This window comes from Cynocephalus volans, chromosome 5 (assembly GCF_027409185.1).
Source record: "Cynocephalus volans isolate mCynVol1 chromosome 5, mCynVol1.pri, whole genome shotgun sequence".
NCBI classification, from domain to species: domain Eukaryota; kingdom Metazoa; phylum Chordata; class Mammalia; order Dermoptera; family Cynocephalidae; genus Cynocephalus; species Cynocephalus volans.
Window position 1 is genome coordinate 130,465,194 of NC_084464.1, and position 24,796 is coordinate 130,489,989.

The following is a 24,796-nucleotide window of genomic DNA, read 5'->3' on the forward strand; positions in this document are numbered from 1 at the left end:
ATTCTAGGCTAAATTTCATTCTTTTTCACCAGCATGCTGTTCCTTGGTAGATGAAGAAACAAGCTCAAAGGTTATCAAAAGTAGAAGAGATGTTTCTGTTCTTTAAAAAATCCTACTCTCCTCTATATACCCAGCAGTCTAAATTGAAGTTTTTTCTTGATCTTTATGATCTATTTGGTCTACCTATCTAAAATTCCTCATAAACAAGCTTTCAATTTCATCAGTCCATAAACATATACTTGTTTCATTATTTAAAATAATGAGAAATAAGCAATTGATTTATACTTACATGCTCTAAAAGTTTGTAAATTTTATTTAAAAATCCTTCTCTTTTATATCGACAATGAACTCTCATTTTAAAAAGGCTTCCTAAAAAAAGAGCTTATCATACCTTCTTCCCTCCCCCTCCAAAATGAGTTGCTCAACCTTTCTAGTTCCACCTCCATAGGGCTCTACCTGCTGGCTCTTTCTATCCCCATTGCTTCAACCACCTCTGAGCCCTATAATTAGGTCTTAGCTCCAGTCTTACAATAGCCCTTTTTCTAGCTCCTCTCCTTACCGCCTCCTCTCAATTACTTTGCACCTTATTATCACACCCCAGCCCAGCCTAATAATGTCTCTCCTTCCTTAAAACCTTCCCTGGCTCTGCACTGCTACCTTTTGAGTAGACCACTGGCATTCCTGCCACCTTACCCGCACAGGTCTTTGCATCTCATCTGCCAGACACCACTGTCCCACTGTATTCCCTTTGCCTTCCCTCTGCATCTAACTTAATTCCTTTCACATACTGGGCCTTCAGTGAATGTTGAACGGATAAAGAATTGGATAAACTATTGCATCCTTTAAAAATCTGCTAAATTTTTATATTAAAAAAATTGATAATGTTAAACAAGTGGTTCCCACAGACATACCAGCGCTAACCTATGATGAAATGTTCACCAGTTCAGACAAAATGATAAAGATAGGAAAAGAGAGGCAAAAGGTAAGTAAATTAGAGTGTATGAGTTTTGCTTTTTAATGTCCTACATGGAAAAATGGTTAATGCCCCCCACACATTTTTATGTAGCTACTCTAAAATGCAAAACTATGGAAATTACTACTTTCTCTAATTATTATAGTAGTCCTTATACTCTATCTTTTGGAAACTCCTTTCTTCCCTGTTCTCCTCCCCACTCCATCCCACCCTTTCCCTTACTTCCCTTTTCATCTTCTCCCTTTATTTCTCTTCTATTTTTCTCCAACCTTTGCTGTCTTCGGTCTGTCCATGTCATGCACCCCACTGACAGCCATGGGCAGTGTCAGCTCTCATGAGACAATTCATGATAAAGAGAGCTTTTGTCCAGCTGTGACCAAAACACTGATTAAGTTATTTTTTTGCCTAATTATACTCTCTTCTCTTGTTTAATAACAAATAAATCAAAATGTGCAGGTTGAAATGTAACTATTTGACAGGTTTAAAATAATATTTGGGTTCACAATAACCATGCTTTTAACTTCTGTGAGGCAGAAAATAAAAGGTGATACAAACTGATGGGCACAGCTCCATAGAGAAAATTTGAATCCTACTAATTTAACTTTCAAGTACATGCAAATCGTCTGGGCGCTGTCTTTTCTCCAAATAAGCCTGTTGCTACTGGTCTGCAGGTATCCCCTGGCACAGGCAGATAGCTGATAGGATTGTGCCCTGGTGTGCATAGCCTCAGATATAGTTTTCAGAATTTTCCTATACCACTGGGGATGCAAACCTATTACCAATATGGTCCCTTAAAAGGCTGTCCTTATTTCACACCCTAAACCCTACAAATATTTAACTAGGGTCCATCTCTTATACCATATCACCCTTTTGCATAGGGACACATTTTATGGGAGAAACATAAACACAAACACATGCACACACATGCGCGCACACACACACACACACTTTCACTACCTTCTGTGACCATTTTAAACAAACACTGAAAACCTCACATCCTTGAAGATGTTAATATTCCAAGCTATTGAGAGCATGCCAAACTTTTTCCTGTTATGAAACATCTTACAAAGTAATTAACAACATGAAGACAGTTTAAACATTCATTTCATTCATTTCCTTTCAATGGGGTATACTAGATGACACAGGAAGGAAAAAGGAAGCTGTAAGTTATGTACCCAAATAAGCTCATAAATATAGACTGAAGATAGCACTGCAGCCTCTAACAATTTGACAGCCATGTTCAAAAATAATGAAAAAAAAATTCTTAACTTCAGTGCTAATAGTAGCAAAGAGTTTATTAACGGTTTTCATATTTTTATTTAGGAGCCTATTTAGTAATGTAAAATTACATCTGAAAGGTACCAAAATTGCAATGAAATCAACACATTTACCAAAATTTTTTTCAGTCTATTTCTATTTAAAAGGAATTAACTAAGGAGAATGTATACACTCAATTGCTGCAATATGAACAAAAGCCTATATAGGGACACAAAGCCATGTGAAAAATGACCCTTCGATTGGCAAAGTTAAGCCCAATTTACAGTAATATAACAAGAACTTGAATACATTAATCATCAACTGAGAAGTTAAAGTTTTACATAAGTGATAAAACATAGATTTACAAGGTATCATTGGCTAAAGAAGAGGGAGTGTTCTAACGTCCCCTACCTGATGTTTTTTCAAGCCTTTGTATGAATAATTCTTGAGAGCTTGCAAGCTAGCCAATTCTGTGCTAGAGAAATGTGATTGAAAATCATTCCATACAGAATGTAAACCTACTTCCTTGGAAATTGCATTCGTTGCTACTAATTCTGCCTCTGAAACAAAAAGGAATAAGCCTTTTTTCTCTCTCTGGACAGTTCTAAAAATTTCTGCATTATTCTCAAACTTACTTTCTTAACTGTTTCTCCAGGGAGAAAATACTAGCCATGCATGGAATAATTTATAACTGCTATTTCCAGAAGCTAATTTAGTCTTCTTGGTAAACTTTAGAAAAGATCTTTCTTACAGTTAAAAAGAGTTTATTACCAATAAATGATAATAGCTAATATTTGAGTGCTTACTCTTTGCTAACCATGATACACATGGTCTCTCATTCAATTGTTACAACAATCCCAAGAGATAGATACTAGAATTCTGCCCACTTTAGAGATGAGGAACTTAAGGTCACCCAGCCAGTAAGGAGTGGAAGTGGGACATGTAAACCTGGGTTTATGTGACTGTTTAGCCTGAGCTCTTAAACATTATGAAGGTTATAACTGTCCTGGAACTGACAGTATTTCATTTATGAAAAGAACTATATGAAGAATTAACAAGTAAAATAATCTACTACAGCATATCTCAGGTGTTTAACCAAGTGGAGTATTGATGTAAACGCAATGCTATGGAGACTTACATTCAGACAGGCACAGACACATTAGTTTCTTTTCTGACACTTTGAAACTTGTTTTTTATGTCAAATTACTGGAGTAATGTGGTATAGTATACATACCACTCTAAAAGGTAATCGTCATTATGCCATCATATCTAAAATTGTTTCTACTGATAAAAATGAAAGAAAAGTACTCTGGCCATTATGATTATGAACATCTTTTTCTTAATTTATTTTTTAATATCAGACAAAGCCAGAATGGGTTTATGGGTGCCAAAGTTGTAGAATTTGTTAGTTATGGGGACTTGGGAGGGACCTGTGCAATAGCGGGGCTCTGAAGGTTCAACTTCATTTAACCTCATGGTAAGTCCACTCCTTATATCAAAACTAGCCTAAAGTAGAAATCATCCAAGAAAACAAAGTGTGATAACCCTAACTTTCCTTTAGTTTTCTCTTCATTGCTGAATACAATAAGGCCCATGCTGCAAACACTTGCAACTGGAAGCATGAAGTCGGAAAGGAAGAAGTATGTTCTGGAGGTTAGCACATTCTAAAAAGGACGAATTGTGCTTATAAATAAAAGCTCAATTTGAAAAGTCTAGAATTGTATCAATACTTAGATTTGCCCAAATACAAAACCTTTGTCTTGAAGTAGATTTCAAGGATGCTTATCTTCTTGCCATGTAAAAGAAGCCACATTGTGATTGGGGAAGACTTGGTGAAGCTGCATATGTAAGGAAAGGGATGAGTTGATGTGTAGTTTGGAGAAAAATAAAAATGGAAGCCATGTTTCTATTTTTTGAAATATGGTTGTTATCCACTCTGAAATGAAGGCAGTTCTTCAGTGTTTTAGAGTAGTTCTTGCAGGAGTTATCCTATTTTTCTTGACCAAAATACCAAGTATCTGTACAGATGGATTTCAAAGAAATCAAAGAATTCCAAACCAAAGAAGAATTTCTATTTTGTGAGCCCTTTGGGAAATATCTAATGTCTTCAACAATGTCTTCAACAATGGTAGCAAAATTTTCCTAGGGAAAAAAAAATCCTAGCACTCTATTTACAGATGGAATACCTCAAATGTTCAACAGCATACCTGGTTTTGCTTCTCTAGTGAAGAGATTAGTCACATGTCTTCACGGATCAATGCTTTCTACAAGTGCACACACTGCTGGCAAAAACAACTGTATAAAAGCCATGTAAGTTGTCAAGATCATCAAATCCTGGGCCTTAATCATTGACTTCTCAGAATGGATTAGCAAAAAACAAGAGAAAGAGAAAACAAACACCCACCCTAGAGATAATTTCAAAAATAAATTTAATGAGGAGGTGGGCCTTGGCTTATTTAATAGTAATTTTTCTAGTCACTTGAATAAGTAAATCTTTTCATCTTTAAACACACAGAACAAGCAGAGCTGTTTTGCACGAGAAGCCACCATGACAGAGGTTGAAAACTGAAATGCTTTACAAATTTTGGAACGCCACAATAGAATAGTGGTGCAGAGAGGGACAATAACTTCTCAATGTCTCTGTAAGCAAAAATCTCAGAACTCTTTTAAAGTTTGCTTCTACTCAGACAAATGGGAGAGTAAGAATTCTTGACTTCAGGCCAGACAAATGAGAGAGTAAGAATTCTTGACTTCCTGGCCTGACTTAAGCTCAATGTCTTGGAGGATTCTAGACAGGCCAGCTCTGACATAGTCCTATTCGTGTCCAGCAGAACAAGCATGTGAATTCTAATATCCTCTGGTACTGCAAACCACAAGAAATCAAGGTTTCAGGAATTGCTATTATGAAAATGAAAGCTAATTATACATGGAGCTCTTTTACTTGCCCGTAATCCTGCCGACTGGGCCAATTGTCAAGTAGGGCTAGGTCTGTAGGTCACAGGGCTGGGGGTCTGTGGACCCCTCAAGCCCATTGCCCAGACTGGGTCACAAACCCTTCTCACACCAAGCTGAGTCCCCAGACCCCTCACATGCCAGGCTGGGTCACCAGACCCCTCACACGCTGGTCTATGAGCTAGGTAACCGGCAAAAAGGTCCTTTGAAGCCATAGGTTGGAGAGCATGGCTGCACATGGCATGGACACCCAAGGCAGACGCCAGCCAAAATGGTGGCACTGCACATGTGCACTAACTCCACCCACACATACACAATTTGCTTACAAAGAATGCACTGCACCACCCCCAACCATACCTAAAGCAAGGAGGCCTGATTAAATTATTCTATTTTCCCAACATTATATATAAAAGAAAATATGTGCATTACTTTGTAGAAAAACAGTCTTCCTATTAAAATTTATTTAGGAAAGAATTTACTTTGTCTTGTTTGACTGTTCAGGGTTTCATTTTTGTTTTTTGGAAATACTAATTAATATTTTTCAAGTAAGTGAGCCAAAGTTCTTGGTTAAAAAAATGTATTCTCTCAATTCTAAGAAACAGAGTTTAACATTTCTGAAATTAGTGTATGCCTTAAAATCATTAAGATGACTCAATATGATGGTGAGACTTTCATTTCCCCAAAATCTATTAACTTGACTCATCTTACTATTAATAGCAACCCAGCATCAAGAAACTAAAGAATTCTGTCTGCAAAGTTTTGGTGTAACTTACTTCATTGGGTATAAGGTATTTGTGTCATTGTAAATACTTTCTTTGTGAAAGAATAAATTTTCAGAAATATAAGTAAATTATATCTAAAATTTTAAGTATAATTGTTTATACTTTTTTTGTTTTTTTGAGCCAGGACCCCTAAATTTCAACAGATTATCACTATGCCTCAAGAAATCACGAAGAACCATTGTTGTAGATATTACTGTAAAGGATTTTCACCCAAATGCCCCATATCTCACTCTAATTGAGAAAGATCTCTTTATATAATATCCTAGCACCAAAATGGTGTGTGCTCCTGAAATATGCTTTGAAAATATCTAGAAAGATTATCTTCCTTGTTTTTATTTAGCAATTTGGCTTAATCATTTGTTTGTTACAAAGGCTCAAAGAACACAGCTATAATCATGAGGACCTTGGCCTTCCAAAATTTTAAAACAGAGGGACGAGAAATTATAGAATAGAATTGAAGTTGTCCAAAGGTGGTTATCTAGTCCAAACTACTACTCCTACTCCTTTTTTTTTTTTTTTTTTTGGCATTTGGCCTGTATGGGGATCTGAACTCTCAAACTACTCGTTTTATGGAAGTAGCTGTTAAGGAAAGAAAGGTTAAGCAATAGCTGGTCAAATGGTTACTGAGCCAAGACTATAAGATTTGAGGGAAACTGCATATCCTGGCACCAAAATACTTTCCTGCAGTATAAATTGCTCAAGTTCAGAGATGGCCTCAACACACAGTCCCTAGCTCAATCAAAAACCGATGTCAAACTCTTATGAATCACTCCTAAATAATGTCTTTAAAATTTCTATCCCACCCTGCAACTCCTGCCAAGAAAAAACAAACCCAGAAGTTTGCCTACAATTCAAACAGTGAAAAAAACTGAATTCCACTACAGAGAATAGAAAATATATTACTTCCCACCAACCTGTTTTCCCAGGAGCTATATTTCATCATTGTGTTTTTCTTTAAAAATACAGAAGCTATATATTTTTCCTTTCTCAATAATGAAATTATAAGTTTAATATCAGATATGTCACATTACTGCAGGTAAGGATTAATAAGTAACAATAAGTGTAATAAAATTCCATCTAGTCATCATCCTTCCAAGCACATCACAATACGTTTGACACATACATCGAATACCCCCAAACACTTAGACTAGATATACTCATAAAGAACAGTTTTTATCACAAATTGGAATGAGAGAGAAGAAAAGCAAAAAGAGAAGTGCCTTGGTAGATAATTCTTTCAGAGTTTCCACACACATGTTAAATCATATTGCCTCTTCCTCTTAAACAGAAGTAGTTTTTTAAAATTTTTCCTGAAGGTGAATATAACCTTCCAAGTTGTTGAGTTTAAATCACACTCTGTGATGTTCTGGGAAATTTATATCACTATAAGTTATCAAGGCTTCAAATCACGGCAGTAGAGCCACATTTTTGGCCAACAAAATGAGACACATATCAGAACTCTCCTTACTATACAAGTCTGCCCAGATCCAAAGTAATGCATGTCTTAATCTTGGAGAGATGATCAAAATAAAGCTGTTGCAGGCAAATGAATACATCACTTGCAGAAAACAAAGTCAGATGGGCAGAGCCCTGTGGGATTTCATTTCAAGATGGACTGCCTTTATAGTATTCTATGCAGTCTATTGAGAACATTCATGTATTAGAGAAATATAAGAAGAAATTCAGAAGAGTCACCATTAAACAAAAAAAAACTTTTTCAAAGGTTTTTCTCCAGAGCAAAAATTCTACCAGCTCAATGTGAACAGGAGGCATGGAAAGAGCCTGAGATGCCTCGAGTGACCCAAGAGCAGTACTAGGCACAGCATGGCCTCTTCAGGATGTTTTGAGGGGACTAGTAGGCCTGCCTGCCTCTAAAACACATCAGAATTCCCTATCAGCCCTCAGTTTCACCGTTAAAGTCACATGTGGAGTCATGGTACACAACGTCTGGCTCACTTGAAACAAACACCTGGGAGAGGTTTGGATGGGTCAGATACAACCCAGCCCTCCGGAGTTTATTTATCAGTTAGGATGGGCAATTACGTATCTATCTATAATATCAAAAATTATCTCATAAATGCAAAAGTAAATAAAAAATAAAAGTATACTCTAATGCTAAGAGAACAACTAAAAAGAGGTAAAAAAAAAAAAAAATCCAAGATCTATTAAGGTTTCAAGGAAGAGGGAACAATTGAAGTAGTGTGCATATGTGATTCTTCCCCTAAGCTTTCCATATTAAACACTTATTATTATATAACTAAAGAAAACGATAGTAAACACTCATCACGGAATAACAACACCCGAGATCTTGAGTTAAGGTGGGTAGAGCAGGGCTTTCCACAAGGAGGGGAACAAAAGCAGCTAAGGTTGACAGCTTACAAAAAGTCCAGGGGTGTTCACCAAGTGCTGTGAATCCTGCAAGATGCGGAAGGGGAGGTGGAATCAGGGGCTCCCACATAAGCATGTATCAATTGATATCAGATGTCTTGGGCTTCCAGTGCCTTTCAGGTATTCAGTCTATATTCCCCAAGCCCTGGGGAATACTTCAAGGAGACTGAGCAAGACAGTAACATCATCGGATCTATGCAAAGAAGAACACTACAGTGTCTGTGAATAGCTTGGATGGGAGGAAAAGGTGGAGAAGACAGATCAGGCAGGAGGCTGCAGGATGTATGGGTTAGGAGGGGGCACAGCACAACCGTGGCAGATCCGTCTGGGCTTGTCCTTCTCTCCCAGCCCCTTCTACACACAGCTGGGCACTGTGGAGACACAGCAGCAATGGGCACTGCAGAACCTGGCAGATGTGTGTAAGTGGGAATGGAAGGAGTCTGAAATGTCCCCATGGTTTCTAACCTAGGCGGATAGAGATGTCTAACAAATAGTTAGATGACAGGCCTTGATGTGACCCCACAGTGGGAAGGCCTCAGGCAACACATGGTTATGAAGTACGTGCTACTATAGAGGATGATAGATGAGGACACAGTGTTGAAAATTCTCTTTTCATACATGGAATTTTGGGTTTCCAGCCAGCCCTCCCTAAGAGAACTAGTACCCAAAAGGTTTTTTTCCTGTGTCTGCCTTCTTGATGAGTGCTGCATTTACCCATTTCTCAGGGATGCTTAATTCCCACACTAGGAGTCCACTTAGGTCCTTTAAACTGCTAAACTGTTTCAATCCATAAAAGTTTTTAATCAAGGATAAAGGGGTAAAGAAGAGGGAAGAAAAAAGATCAGAAAGGTGAACTTACTGAGCTTTCTATTAAGTTTCAGGAACTTGCTAGGCCCTTTAAAATATTTTCTCTCTCCTAATCTTTCATTTGGCATGCAGGCATGCTAAAGTTTTAAGATGCATCAGAGAACTGACGGCTCAGTATCTCACAGCTGCCTGTTGGCAGAGTAGGGAAGCAAACTAGGCTCACTCAGAAACCTGACTTTAACTTCAGATAAGTCACCCATACCTTCTTCATGTAGGTTTGATGATATTTTACTACTGAAATAAGTCTGTTTCCTTGGTACTTGATCCATTTGCAGCCTCATTAAAACGTGATTACTAAATTAAAAAAAAAGAGAAATGCAAAGGCTAAAAAAAAAAAAAAATCACATAATTGAAATTTTTCAGGCTAGACCAGGAAAACATAAAAGCAGTTTCCACAGCACCTACCAGTGATTCCACCCTGGACGTTTTAGGCCTGAGGGACTAATACCCACTGTTTATTGCTATCACAGTATAATACTGATAACTTGCTTTTGGGTTTGCACCAAGCTCTGAGGTTTTTGTATCAATCTTTAATTTTTAATCCATCCTCATAGTTTTTTGTACTGTCCAAGGAAAAGAATAGTACGAATTGACTTATGGATCGAAGTATTTTTTGAATAGTTGTTTTATACCATCTTTAACCTATTTTCTGTGAACAATGAGACAAGGAAAACATCTGCTCCCAAAAATGCTAGGCCAGGTGATATAATATCCTTTTCCCTTTTCCTTTTCCTCTACTTTAAATAGAGGCCCATCCTTGTTTACAGGATGAGGGCAAGAGGTAAAATCCTTTCCAAAAAGGATGTAGTGTACGATATTGTTATTAAGTTATTGTGTAAAACTGTTACATTAGCTGCCTAAGGTGATTTATCATCAAAGGAGTAGCTAAGCTCTCACCCCTATCAATAGTTACCTGTGAGAAGCCTGATGGAGCACTGGGGAAATCAGTACTGGAAAATCAAAGGCTCTAGGGAGGTCTCTGTCTTAATCCATTCATGCTACTAAGCCTCTGTTTCTGAACCTGTAAAATGGAAATGACATATTCCTACCTAACAGGGCTGTTCTAAAGTACAAATAATCTGGTCAAGGGGGTAAAGAGAAAAAAAGGAAAAGGCATTGAATTTTGTTCACTGTATGTCTACATAGGGCAAAATCCTAATATAAATGCTTTATTCCTATCATACAGACGAGAATACTGCAATTCAAACATTAGTGGCAGGGCAAGCTCTTTGTTCAGATTTTCAAAAAAAAAAGAAACAAAAAAAGGCAGAGGCAGGATTCAAAATAAAATTTCTTTGATCCCCAAACCCATACTTTTCCCATTATTCTATGCTGTATATAAAATACCATATGCATTATTAAGGTGAGTTTAGTCTTGTTATTATGGTTTACCAAATCTAAGAAAGCTTGTTAGATCCACCATTTATTATTTTGCAAACTGCTGGTAAAGAAAAAATATGGCCAATAACACCATAAATTGTAAATTGCACCCCAATTTCAGAGACTTTTTAATGAGAAAGAATATATTCTTAGATATATACCTATCTCTTAGAATCAATGAAATACAAAAATAGAATGACCAAGTATAACCAATTATTTAATTTCAAAAAGTTAAAGATTTGGTTCTTTTAAGATTTATCAGGTATTTCAAATCTTTATTAAATGATACTGATAGAGTCATTTATTTAGTCATTCATAATTTAAACATTCACTTAACTATTGTGTGGGTACCACTGTCTCAACCTTCAAAGACAACAGACATGTTACCAAAAACTAGCAGTCGAGTACTCTGGGTATGGAGACAGAAGACCGCAAAGCTGAGAGTGGGGACTGAAGACTGCAAAGGTGACAGTGGGGACAAGGCACGGAGTTGTTCATTCTTCCAGGGACAGAACAAGTCATCAATCTTTTCATGGCAAACACAAAGTTTAATTTAGTTGCAGGTGGTTACTTACCTTCTCATCTTTCTTACACACATATAACTGACTTCAAATGCAAAGTACCTATTTTAACATGAAAACTCTTTCTCTGGATTTTTCTATTTGTCCTTCTTCACCCTTAAGAAATCTCATCACCTTTCAGAGTGGCAGAAGTCTTTGCAATGGGGCATGATTTATTGGAACCTTCCCAGGCCTAGATTCCTCTAGACTTTGCATGTCCCTCCCCGTCACTTTCCCTGGCTTGGTTTTTAGGCTCCTGGATAGACTCTGGGATTGTCCATTGGCTGACCTACACCTTAGCATTTTCACTAAGACAGTCCCACTGGGACAATATTCTGTGTTTTGTAGGAATATGCAGGAAACCCTGAAGAGGCCCCCAGAGACCACCTGATATGCCCTGGATCAGTTGGCAAGGACTCGATTTACTTCTTTTCAGATCTGTTTTGCACCAGCCAGTGAATTTATTATAGCCTGACAGACTTCAGTTAGAAATGGTCATTCATTTCTGAATATCAAAGCCACTTACTTGGCCCTTTAATTGATACAGCAAACTTTAATAAATAAAAGAATATTCCTAACTAACTTCTGATGGTTGTGGAATTTTCTCTTAACTCTCCATTGCCTGGATTAATGTGAGGGTCACTGAATTGGCCTTAAAATATAACCCATGGCATAAATATTATCATTTAATTTGTTTATTGCTCTATGAACCCATGTCTCTTGACTATATCGATTATATGGTCTTTTTACTAATGCATGCTGCTCATGACATCTATTCAGAAAGGGATATTATGGTGCAGTTAGAAGTTCAAGGCTTAGGCAGATTTGTGTGGGTTGGTTTGAGCACTGCTGTGTAATTCATGAAAACTTGGAGCACAACTAACTAGCAGCTAGTATTCTGAATGCTATTAAGTCTTTCAATTAAATAGACAGACAAGACACCCTCATGTTTATTTACATGTGACAAAGAAAATACCATGGATCCATATTTTAATAACACAAGTGCTCCAGACATTCTCTCTGTAGTATGCTACTTTTATTTCTTTAAGAGGAACATTAGGGGGCTGAGCCCGTGGCGCACTCGGGAGAGTGCGGCGCTGGGAGCACGGTGACGCTCCCACCGCGGGTTCGGATCCTATATAGGAATGGCCGGTGCACTCACTGGCTGAGTGCCGGTCACGAAAAAGACAAAAAAAAAAAAAAAAAAAAGAGGAACATTAGGCTATTATTTTTCAGACTTTGTATGAGTTAAAGTTATATGTTGTCATTGCAGCCTCGCTATAATGAATTCAACATCCATAACATCATTTTTCCAAGGGTGACCCACTCTTACATTCAGATAACACTGGGTTCCAATAACTAAATCCCCTTGTGTCAGAGTCGGCTGTGTAGCAAAGCACTTGCCTACCTGCTTACTTTCCTTCTCTCTGTACCCTGTCCCATTATCCGAGGGGCTTGAGACTGTCCTTTTAGGTATTTTAGTCAAAAGTGTACTGTTAAAACACATACATAACCTGGCATTTTTTAAAAAGTTTTAAGCCTTTCTCGTGAGGAAGAACTAGGTATAAACTTAGATCTCACTGAGACAGTCTCTAGGAAGGTCCAATTATTGAAATATAAACAGCACTTCCGTATGTGATCATTTCACCTATGTGAGATAAGGAATATGTCTGGCCTTCTATTTGACCGGTACCATGTTGTACTGAAGTTATTTGTATTTCTTGCAACCTCCTCTCCCACACACTGAACACATGTGGACACATATGCACACACACACAGACACATACATGGACACCGACACACACACACACACACACACACACACACACACACACACACACACACACAGAGACTCTATAGGACTGTCTGTTCCTAAGGGCAGAAAGTTCCAACCATCATCCTACTCTCATACCATGTGGTATGTCACCAATCACTAGTATCTGTTGACCAGATTTGCTGTCATGCCAAAGTAAAAGCCTCTGATTCAGCAAAGGACATAAGTAAATGCCTCAAAGGCTCTGCTTCCCCACAGAAGGAGGCGGACGGGTCAGTGTAAACCCTGAGAACAGCATAATAGAGAAATGAAGTAGATTCTGATCTCTGCTAGAAATGTTTTTGGCTAACAAGACAAATGCTGAAGTCTGGGTAAGTGTAAGCTGTTGCACTGGATTACTGTTAATACGACCCTGTATCACCTGGGAAGGTGAAGGAACGTCAACTACACATTCTGAAATAGCAAGAAAGTCATTATTTTCACTCTATTCTTTTACCTCACTCCCTTCTACTAAAGAAACCAGAATCACTGTCACATTAGAATTGACTAATTTGTCAGTAGTCACAACCTGTCTTTAACTTCCTGAGCTTCAGAGTACATGATAAAAAAAAAAAGAATCAAGAAAACACAAAGTCCATAATACTCCACAGCACAGTATTAAACTACCACTTACATCACTAATCAACAACTATAATTAAGCCTCATTATAAATTAGCACCATCTCATTTTAGAAGACCTTTGCTTTATAAATCCTAAACGTTAGAGACATTATTAACTTAGCTCCTTGAAATTATTCCAGGGACGGAAACATCCTTTGTGCATTTTTGCTTTCTGCATGTGGCCTAGAAAGAGTCCTGTAATCAGGATTTTTCCTCAGGTTTATAGGGATCAGAGCAGCAAACCATTGGGTATGAGTTAAGCATCTCTGAGAAGGCAACTATACGCTACCCACGCAGATCTCTCTTCTGCTTAGACCTGAAACACCCCCTTGGCTTTCAGATTGTATTTTCATCACTCCCCTGAATAGCCAGTCCCAGGGGGTGTGGTAAATTCAAACCCTATCAGTTTACAAAGACTTGAGTCAGGGAGAACCCTAAAATGGGAAAAGAAGTCTCAGAGAGTTAGAAATGACTTTGCCACTGAATATACACAAGCGCATGGCAGAGTGCATAAGCAGCCTGCTTCTAGCTTTGATCCACCATTAATTATGTTTTTCTTGGGTTTTGAACATTTTCAAATGGGATTGAGATGACAACTATTATCTGTGCCAGGTATTGGTACCGACATAAAACATGAAGTGTAAACCATTGTAGTCATTTGAGACATGATGGCCCAATGACATCTTGCCGAGTATTCTGATTTGTAAAGTGAGGGGTAGCACCGAGCATGGGAAGACCTCTGCACTACTTCTAATTCCAGCAGGATGGATCTATGGTACATCTATGGCACAAATCTCAATGACAGTGTGATGGCCCACACTTGCACTTTGGCAGGTGATGTAGATATGATGGTGACAGTCACTCATTCAAGGCACAATGTGCAAAAATCCCTGACATCTGGAGATACTGGACAGCCAAGAGTGGCTAGCAGCCAACTAAACGGGGAGAAAAAAATGTTTGCTCCTCTTACCTCCTACTACTTGAAAGGTCTTTTACAGAAAACTATACATCATTAAGGGAGCAGCAGGTCAGTAGCTTTAGCGAGTGAACGTCAATAACTCTTTTCCCTGGAATAGGGCAGTGCTGATGGTTATAAGCCATTCCTAACATACCATGATGCTGAACATATATCAAGTACCATGGCTATGGGTATGGCCTTCCTGATGAGAGAAAGGTGGCCTAGCAGGGACTTATTTTGGGAAAGGAAGTATTAGTGGTTTACTTTTACTGTTTAGGGTTGACCTTATCTCAAAGGATGTCAGCAGCATGTACCATGTGACAGTGATTAGTCATGACACCTCTTTTGAATGCAATCATCACACTGCCTGACACACCCATGCCCCTGCCCAAGAGTCCTCAATAGCCACAATCTATACCATCCACCTACAGCCAGAGATAATGAGTAACCCAGGGACATCAGTGTGAAAAAGACCCACAGCTTCAGTTCTGGTTTGCAGAATGATGTTCGTACTAATTAGCTGTGTGAGTTTGTGCAAGTTTACTTTTCCATGTCTCATTCCCTCAGCAAACAATGAAAGGGTCAGTTAGATCATATGGGCTCCCAGATCCCTTCCACCTTTAGTGATTTTGTGATAATAAAATAAATCATCTAAATTGTACCATTTCTTATACTTAACGTGTGCTATGCACAAGGTTAAGTGCTTTTCATACATCATTTACTTTAATCCTTGCAACTATAGGTGACAATGATATTATCCCTACTTTATAGATTAAAAAACTAAGACCTCAAAACAGTTTACAAAGGGTTCTACTCTGCTTATGTCTTTTTAAGTCTTTTAGTTAAAGGCTACGTATTGTTTAAAAACCTCACAGAAATTCACAGTGAGCAGTCAAAAAAAAAAAAAAATTCACATAAAACCAGATTGAAAATAAAATGAAATAGTATTTTTATAACTCTTCTATTTTATCAACTGATGACTTCACTTTTTACTCTGCTTTCTAAACTGCCAAATCAAGTGAATAGATTCATTATTTTAAACACAATGTTGCATAAATCTCAATGATTCTCTGACAAGCCTCTAAGAAGGTATATATGACAGTGATCCGCAGGTACTGAAATCAAAAGCAGCCTTAGGAAAAGTAATCTTCTCTATCTGGGGCCTAGTGTTAAAAATGCCCTAGTTAGAGGTGACTCCACTTGAGTGCCAAATGTTTCTCATTCACCTGTCATTTCCATCAAGCATTAATATGAAACAGCAGTATTTTCACCTGTTATCATCATGAGGTGAACTTTTAGCTTTCATTTGGTTGCCACCTGCTGGCTAAAAGACAAAATCTTCCCTCTATAGCAAAAACTGCTTGGTAACTCAGAAGGACAAATGTAAACAAATGAAATCCATGTCATTAGCAAAGCAAGTGTGGGTGACATCAGGTTATCTTCTAAAAGGGTAGGGGACCAATATTTAATGTGTCTATCATATGCCAGACCCTGTGCTGGGTGCTTCAGATAGATTATTACACTTAATCAGCTCCAAACCATGTGACATACTGCCATTTTGAAGAAAAAACAAGCAACTGGCTTCTGATCACACAACCAAAAGCTAGCAACGAATTCAAAGCCAGGTCTCAGACATCCACTTTTATTCATCATCAACACATCCTCTTTCCATATTCCATGATTCTTTTCTACCATGGTAAGTCCAAGTAATCTCACACTAGACAGAAAGTACTAATGAGCTGAGGATTAGAAGCAGAGCTTCAACTCACTGCACTGTCACAAAGCCTTCATGATATTTCACATGAAGCCAGATAAACCCACCGTGACTTTAGCAAGAGAGACACCCACAATTAGTCAGAGTTGGGTAAAATGAGAGTACTGTGAAAGCCTTAAAAGTAGCATTTTCAGAAGACCAGAAAAAACAGCTTTTAAATGATAATGACAAACATTCAATCCTTTAGCGAAAAAAATTGAAAAGGGGGGGATTGGGTATTTTTCTTCGTTCATCTAGGAAACACTCACCTGCTTACCCATCTCCTCATGGCCACCAGTGTACAGGATGCCACGTAGCACATACACAGCCCAATGCCTGGCCTCGAGGAGCTCACAATCTGGCTGGCCAAGCACAAATATAAAAGAAAGCTTCAGTACTCAGAGCCCCTTTTGTCTCTGAGAGGGACTGCCACTGAAAATAACCAATGGCTAGTGTTTAAGTGATAAAGCTGTGCCAGACACTGTTCTAGGCACTTCTCGTATATTAACTAACTTAATCCTCGTACAATGGCATGAGATAACTGATATCTTAGTCTCTCTTTTATAGATGTGAGGGTAAGCAATTTGCTTAAAATCACACAGATCTCTTAAGTGATGGTACCAGTGTTCACACCCAGACACTTTGCTCCGTAATTCATATCTTTAAAGACTATGCTATGCAGTCTCTAAGAGGAGAATGATTCTCCTGTTTTCACACAAGAATAGGAATAGAAAGGTCAAGTAACTTGTCAGATGTTGCACAGTTAAGCAGCCAGCAAAAGTAGAACTAATTCTCCAACCATCAGTCAGCCCAGTTCTCTACTATTACCATCATGTTGCTTCTGAAAATAAGAATAACCATATGACAAGCAGGAAGAATATTCATACAGATCACCTAAGAGAGTTCCAGGTCAGGTTGCTGGAAACAGAACCTGCAGTAGTGATGACAGTAGAGTGGGCTTATCCAGGCAAGGCTACTTGGAGGCTGTGAATCACTTCCAGACCCAGTCCATTAGGCTGAGCTCTTCCTCTATCTTGGAAGCCACATCCACTTAGCAGAGCAGCCTGGCAGGGAGAAACAATTCTCTAAGTGAAAAGTGATTAACTAGGTCTCTCACATAGCCCCTGTACTTTGTGGAAGGATGTGAAATTCCATTTTCATGGTTTATCAAATTAAAATGATCATCAACTTCTCAGGCAAATTCAAATGTCAGCTTTACAGTCTGGGCTCAAGTGGAAAGATAGGAGAATTATAAGACACTACAAACACCCCTCACAAAATCATATTCCTCAGATGAAATTTTACTTGGCAGTTTTAGGGGGAATAACAATTATAATTTAACAACCATTTCTGACACTTGTCTAAAACTCCTATAATTGGAGGATATAGTTATAACTAGCACTTACCACCAATCAAAATATTGATAGTGAAGGCATCAATGAGATAGATCAGAAAATTAACCTGTCTGGAATTAAAGATATAAAATCACATCTAATGATCACCAGTAATTAAACCAAAGATATTTGAGCAATGTTTCTTCTTTAATTCTTTATATTCAGTTTCTCAGGGAATTAGTGCTTGTATGGCCACATGGTTTAGTTTTGTTTTGTTTCCCTCACCATAGAATGATGCATTTGTTTTCCTTTATGAGGGCTATGGGACAAAAGGGAAAAATGTACAGTGGTAAATGTAGGTGATTCCACAGGGAATTTTAGAAGCGAGCTATAATTTTCATTATTCTACAATACTTTATAATCATTGCCAATAGCTTGAAGATAGATGCATCATGCTCTATACCCAAGATAAAAAACTGCATTTGTTTTAAGCTCTAATATAACATTTTAAGAAAAATGTGTATCTAGAGAGGATGATTGGGACGGTATGAGAAAAAGTGGAAGGAAACAGGGATGCTTGTCCTCGAGAAGGAAAAAAATTCGGGAATAGTAATAGCAAACACTTATCGAATGCATATTATATACCAACCACTGTGCAACATAATTCACATGCATTATCTCATTTAATCCTTACAACAAGCATAGCGGTAAGAATTATTGCAATTTACAGATGAAGAAACTGAGGATTGGAAATACTACTCACTCACGATCACAAGCTGACAAATGGGGAAGGTAAAACCTCTCTCAGGTCTCTTCTACATTAAAGCCTAACACCTTTCTCAATCTGCTACAGCAGCTGCAATATAAGAGACAACCATCCAGCCTCTGTTGCAGAGACAGTGTTAATGGACAGGGTCCTGGTACCATTGCCACCACCACCTAGGAATATGACCTTAGGGAAATTATCATCTCAATGCATCACTGTTCCATCATCTACAAAACAGAGTTTGGATGATTGCTAAAGATTTTTATAGCTCAAATTGTATAACTCCAAATATTTGAAAGTGTACTAAGCAGGGAATGAATTAATATTTGTTGCTCTAGATAGCAGAATTAGAAGGAATGGCATTACAGAGACTGTCTGTAAAAAATACATGGATTTTTCTGGCACTGCTCAAGAATAAAATGTTAACAGAGAGATGTGTAGAAAAAGAGAATAAATGAATGAAAATATAGGTCTCAAACTCATTCCATGTTGAATATATTTACATTTTAGCAGTATTTTGATATATTTTTAGTAACAGTATACTGGAATAAAAAGTCAACCTTGAATTCAACCTTTACAATATCATAAAATTCTGGGATTATACTCTGTATACATTCTAATTGTTATTATTTTCCTATCTTTGAGGCAGTGTTTTTCAAAAGAATAATCAAATTCTAAATCCCTTAAATGCTAAAATGATTTTAGTAATTTGGAGCAATTTAGATATAATTTGGCAGTGCTAATGAAAAAATGTTTTAAAACATCCACAATCAAAGAAACTTCATATTGACAGTGTTTATAAATGTTTTACATGGCAATATTTAATTATTTTTCTATCAAACTGTTATGGTAAAAAAAAGTTTAAAATACTGATAGAAAATCCATATTGTATAGTCATTTTCCCCTAAAAATTAAATGATCACTTCTGTTGAGATGACTTGCAGTCTTGATTCCTATTCTCAATTTTTCTCCATTTTAATTCCCATTCTTGTACTTCTGGCCACCTGCTGGATATCTCTACGGGGCATCCCTTCAACATCTTGGCTCTATATGCCCATCTTGTCAGTCTGTGGAAATTACAGAAAGGTGCCCCCAAAGAACATTTAAAAATAACAGCAATGAGCAGTCCATAGTCTCTGACCCAAAGTAACATGAAGGACAGATCAGCTACCAGGACGGCAGGACCATGCCAGCGGGACTACATTAAAATTTCTTTGAGTTAATATATCTGAGGAAAGACTATGTGGACAAAACAGGAGGAAGGAGAGGCATGGGCAAGGCAGGTAAAGCAGACAGATGTACAGGAAATGGCATTATCTACTGAAATGATGTCCAGGAGGCCAAGAGCCTTACCAACTGGACATGGAATCTAACTAGACCTGTCATCGAGAAAACATCCCAAGTCTACAGCATCGAGCATCCCTCATTTTTGCTGACAAACTTTTTTTTTTCTCCCCCAATGGCATGACTTCACATCTGCCTAGAAGCAGATACTGTGCTAATCAGACAAACTCTTGAATTTCACAGTTCTGTGTCATTGGTCCCTAATAATGTATCGGTAAAATGGCTTCTAACTAACTTGACAGAGTATGAATTGACCATGGCCTACCTGAGTACTCCTGTCCTTGTGAAAACACAAACATAATACATGTACACAGAAGAAATACGTACAAAACAGTCTATAGCTTTATCATTTTATCACAATGCAAACACTCAAGTCACTACCACCCTGGTTAAGAAATAGGATACTAAACAAATGAAGAAACAAAAGAAATAGGATACTGCCAGCCCCCAGAAACCTTGTGTCCCTTCCTTCTCAATCACTACCCACTACTATCTGAACTTACATAACTACTTACCTTTTTTTTTTCTTTCAGAATTGCAACCTAAGCACACATTCCTAAAACCTTGGTTCAGTTTTACTGCCTCGCTTCTTAATTTTTTTTTCCCCTTGGCTTATAATTATGCTCACAAGATCCATCCACATTGTTCAAATAAGTGTAGATTATTCATTTTCATTGCTGCATAGTGCTCCATTGTGTGGCTAGAACACAAGTTATTCATCCTACCATAAATATTAGTCGTGTTTCCAGTTTTTATCCATGAACATAATGTGCTATAAATATTCTTCTATGTTTCTTGCTACACTTGTGAACACATTTCAACTGATTATATAATGGAACTGCTATAAGTAGAACTGCTGTGTCATAGGGTGTGCATATCTTCAACTTTAGCAAATAATGCCAGTTGCCCAAAGGGGTCATACCTACACATTGTCTTAGTAGTGTGGGAGAGTTCGTACTGTTTCATACCATTATTAACACTTGGCATTGTCAGTTCTTTGAATTTTAGCTAATCTGTTGTGTGGAAAAACTTTTAAAATCACAAAGTTGAATTTTATCAAACTTTGCATACATCTACTTACACACTCAATTTTTCTCATTTTTTTCTTTTAATGTGGTAAGTTATGATGTTTTTAATGTTAAACCAATGCTGTTTCTGGAGTAAGCACAATGTGGTTGTTATATATTATGCTTTTCATATTTGCCAAATTTGTTTGCCAGTATTTTGTTAGTGACTTGTGCATCTAACTCCATAAATAAGATAGGAATGTATGCAGAATAATGCCCTTCCCCCAAAAATGTCCATATCTTAATCCCTAGAACCTGTGAATATTATATTACATAGCAAAGGAAAATTAAGGTTGCCAATCAGCTGTCTAAAAAATAGCAACTGTGTCCTAGGTTATCCAGGTGGGCCCAGTGTAATCACAATAGTCCTTACAAGTGGAAGGAAGCAGCAGAATGGGAGTAAGAATGATGTGATATAATAAAAACTGGACTGTTGTCAGCTCTTTAGGTAGAGGAAGGGGGCCCAGGAACTAAGGAATGCTGGCAGCTTCTAGAAACTGGAAAAGGCAAGGAACTTAAGCTTTCAGAAAGGAATGCAGCCCTACTGATACATCAATTTTAGCCAGGTGAGACTTGTATTGGATTTCTAACCTTCAGGACTGTAAGATAAATTATATTGTTTTAAGCCACTAAATTTGTTGTAATTTGTTACAGCTACAATACAAAACTATGATGTGCTTAGGTGACAATTCTATAAAGAAAAGCAAGGAACTGATTATCATCAATTTCCTGCAATTACCTACTTATTGTTTGATATCAAGGTTATTCTGGTTTCATTAAAAAATGTGAATGTTCCCTCTTTTTCTATTGTCTCAAAGAGTTTGAAAAACACTAAGTGTTTCATAGAATTAATCAATAAAGCTATCTGGGCAGAGGGCTCCTTATGTAAAGGTTCAACTTTTTTAAACTACAAATTCAACTTATTTAATAGTGTAGGGAAAACATAGAAAAATGGTCACGGCACCTCAGATGTTCATAATCTTGCCAAGCGTTTGATGTAAATATGCACGTGCATCCAGGTGTTCTTGGTTATTGTCTAATGTAATGGCACGTGTGCACCCAGGTGTCCTGGATTACGGACTTAAGTATAAAGGATGAGTGGCTCTGATCCACAGTGACCCTGTCCCCAGGATGCCCTGGGGGTGGGGGGTGCCACAGGGAGGCTGCCACCACCACTGCTGCTGGATCTGCCAATGGCTCCCAGGATCTTTCTCAATTACTTAGAGCGTGGACCTGCATGTGAGGGGTCTGGTGGCCCAGTCCGTACAATGGGTTTGAAGGGTGTGAGCCTAGCCCAATGGGTCAACTGGCTATGTTGGCAGGAGTCCAACAATAACCCCAACCAATTAGTGTAGCTATTAGTGTAACACTACAAATAGTTATACAATGAGTCCAGTGTTGTATTTTTTCTTATGTTAGTTTTGATGGGTTACATTTACTGGGAATTTGTTCAACTAAATTTTCAAATATATTGGTATAAAGTTGTCATGAGATCCCTTTATCTTTCTAATGTCTTTAAGATTTATAGTGATGTTATGTTTTCCTTTAATATTGGTATCTGTGCCTTGTCTTTTTATTAATCTTTGATTCAACCAAAGGTTATCCATCTTATTTGTCCCTTCAAAGAATCTGCTTTTAGAATATGTAATTGTTCTTTATTGTATTTTTATTTTTCAGATCATTAGTTTCTGATATCTTTATTTTTCCTTCTATATATTTAGACCAAATGTGCTTTGTCTTTTTCTAGTTTCTCCTATTGGAAGCTTAGCTTATCGATATTTATACTGTTGTCTATTCTAACATATAGCTATGTGTTTCCTTCTAAACAGAGCCTAGATTGAGCTGCATCTCACAAATAGTAATATGCAATATTGCATCAATATTATATGCAGACAATATCAAAATATTTTCTAATTCTAGATTAGATCCAAGGATTACTTAATGCCAAACATTTATTTCTAACCACATGGGATTTTTCTAGTATTCCTTTTGTTGATTTCTAGTTTATCTGAATTGTGATCTCAGAACATACTCTGTAGGATTTCAGCCCCTTGAAGTTTGTTGATACCTGTTTTTGGCCCAGTATATAGTCAATTTTAATAAAAGTTTTGCATATGCTGAAAAGAAGATATATGGTACAGTTGTAGAACTCCACATATACTCACTAAGTCAGGTTTGTTGTTCAAATTATCCACATCTTTGCTGTTTTTTTCTTCCTTGCTTGCTCTATTAGTTACTCAGAGTGGTATTTTAAAATCCCCCGTTATGGTTATAGATTTGTTCATTTCTCCCTATAGTTCTGTAAATTTTAAGTGGCAGTTATTTCTTATTGCAAGTTAATGAGCTGGCATTCTGATCTTTACTTCAGCTTTCCACGAGCATACTTTAGATAGAGGGAGTCAGGTGCTGAAGTTATGATGTCCTCTGGACGCTCACAAGTATCTCTTGGTCAGGGATTCTCACACTCTGTGCCCTGAACCCCCTTCTCAGTCTGGTGAAAACTTTGGGCCTGTTCTAAGTTTTCCAATGCATAAAATAAACAGGATGACAAGTGAAATCAATTCCTTTAAAACACAGCTATTAAAAAGTTAAAAATCATTGGTATCGTAACATATGGGTTTCTTTACCAGTGCATTCAATAGCAAGATTTAATGGTAGCTCTTATAACCTCCATAATTTCAAGCTAATGATAAGCACAGCTTTTCAAGATATTTGCAATAACAACATAACAAGGTAATATAAAAATATCTGTGATCTCTACTGGTTATAAAGTAACAGGTTATACTTTTACTACTGTGGTTTATTGCATACATTCTTAAAGAATGTTCAATTTCAGTGAGACATCAGTAAAAATAAACTTGTAAAAAATTTTTTCTGTCCATGTTCACAGGCACCCTGAATTCTACCCATGAAGGGGTTCATGTTCATGAGCCATATGCTAAGAACCTCTGCTTTGGATGTCAAATCAGAGGTCAACATTGTAGAAAGTGCTCTGATGGTGTTCTCTAGCTCACTAGCTCCCATTTATTCAGCTCTCATTCTTGTATTTCTTTCTGTTCTCTCTTTCTCACTCTTGCTATTTCTCATTCTTCAGTTTAAGATAAAAACAAATTCATAACCTTCCTCCTATTCCCCAAGCATCTTTATCCAACAACTTCACCATTTTAGTTAATGATATCATTTTCTCCACCACCTTCACTATTTTAGTTAATAATATAATCATTTCCTTAAGAGATATGACTGTTTCCTTCTCTCAATACTTACAGTAGTCTATTTCTCTTATTACATTTCTCATATTATGCTTTGCATTATGCATATTTGTGTACCAGCCTTATCAGCATTGCTAGATGATAAATTTTTTTAGAGCCTTACTCATCTTTGTATTTCATATAGTATAAATAGAATAGATGTTCAATAAATATTTGCTGAAAGTATGTAATTAACTTTGTATCTAAAAACTCTTACCTTCTAAAATTTCATTCATCTTTTAGAGATCAATGAAGTGAATGAAAAAATATTTGATATTTCCTTTTTATTGTCCTACTTCTTTTTTGAATCTAAATCTTAGATGAGATCCTCATTTTATTGATGTTAGCCAAAACCTACAAACTATCCAAATGCCCATTTATAGGAAAATGAACAAACTGTGGTATTTTCATTTAATCAGCAATAAAAAAGAGAATCAGCTTTTGATACAAGAAATACAGGTGACTTTCCAAAACATCGTAATGAAAAAAAAAAAAAACACAAAAAAAATCCAGACACAAAAGCACACGTGTTTCATTTTAAATGAAGTTCAATAATAGACAAAAATAATCTATGGTGATAGAAATCAGAATAGTGGAGGTACCAGTGCAGGATTTGACTAAAGAGGGCACAGAACTGACTAGGATGATGGACACATGCTTTGTCTTGACCTAGGTTGGTGGTTATACAGATGTACAAACTTTTGTACATCCATCAAACTGTGCTCTTAACATGC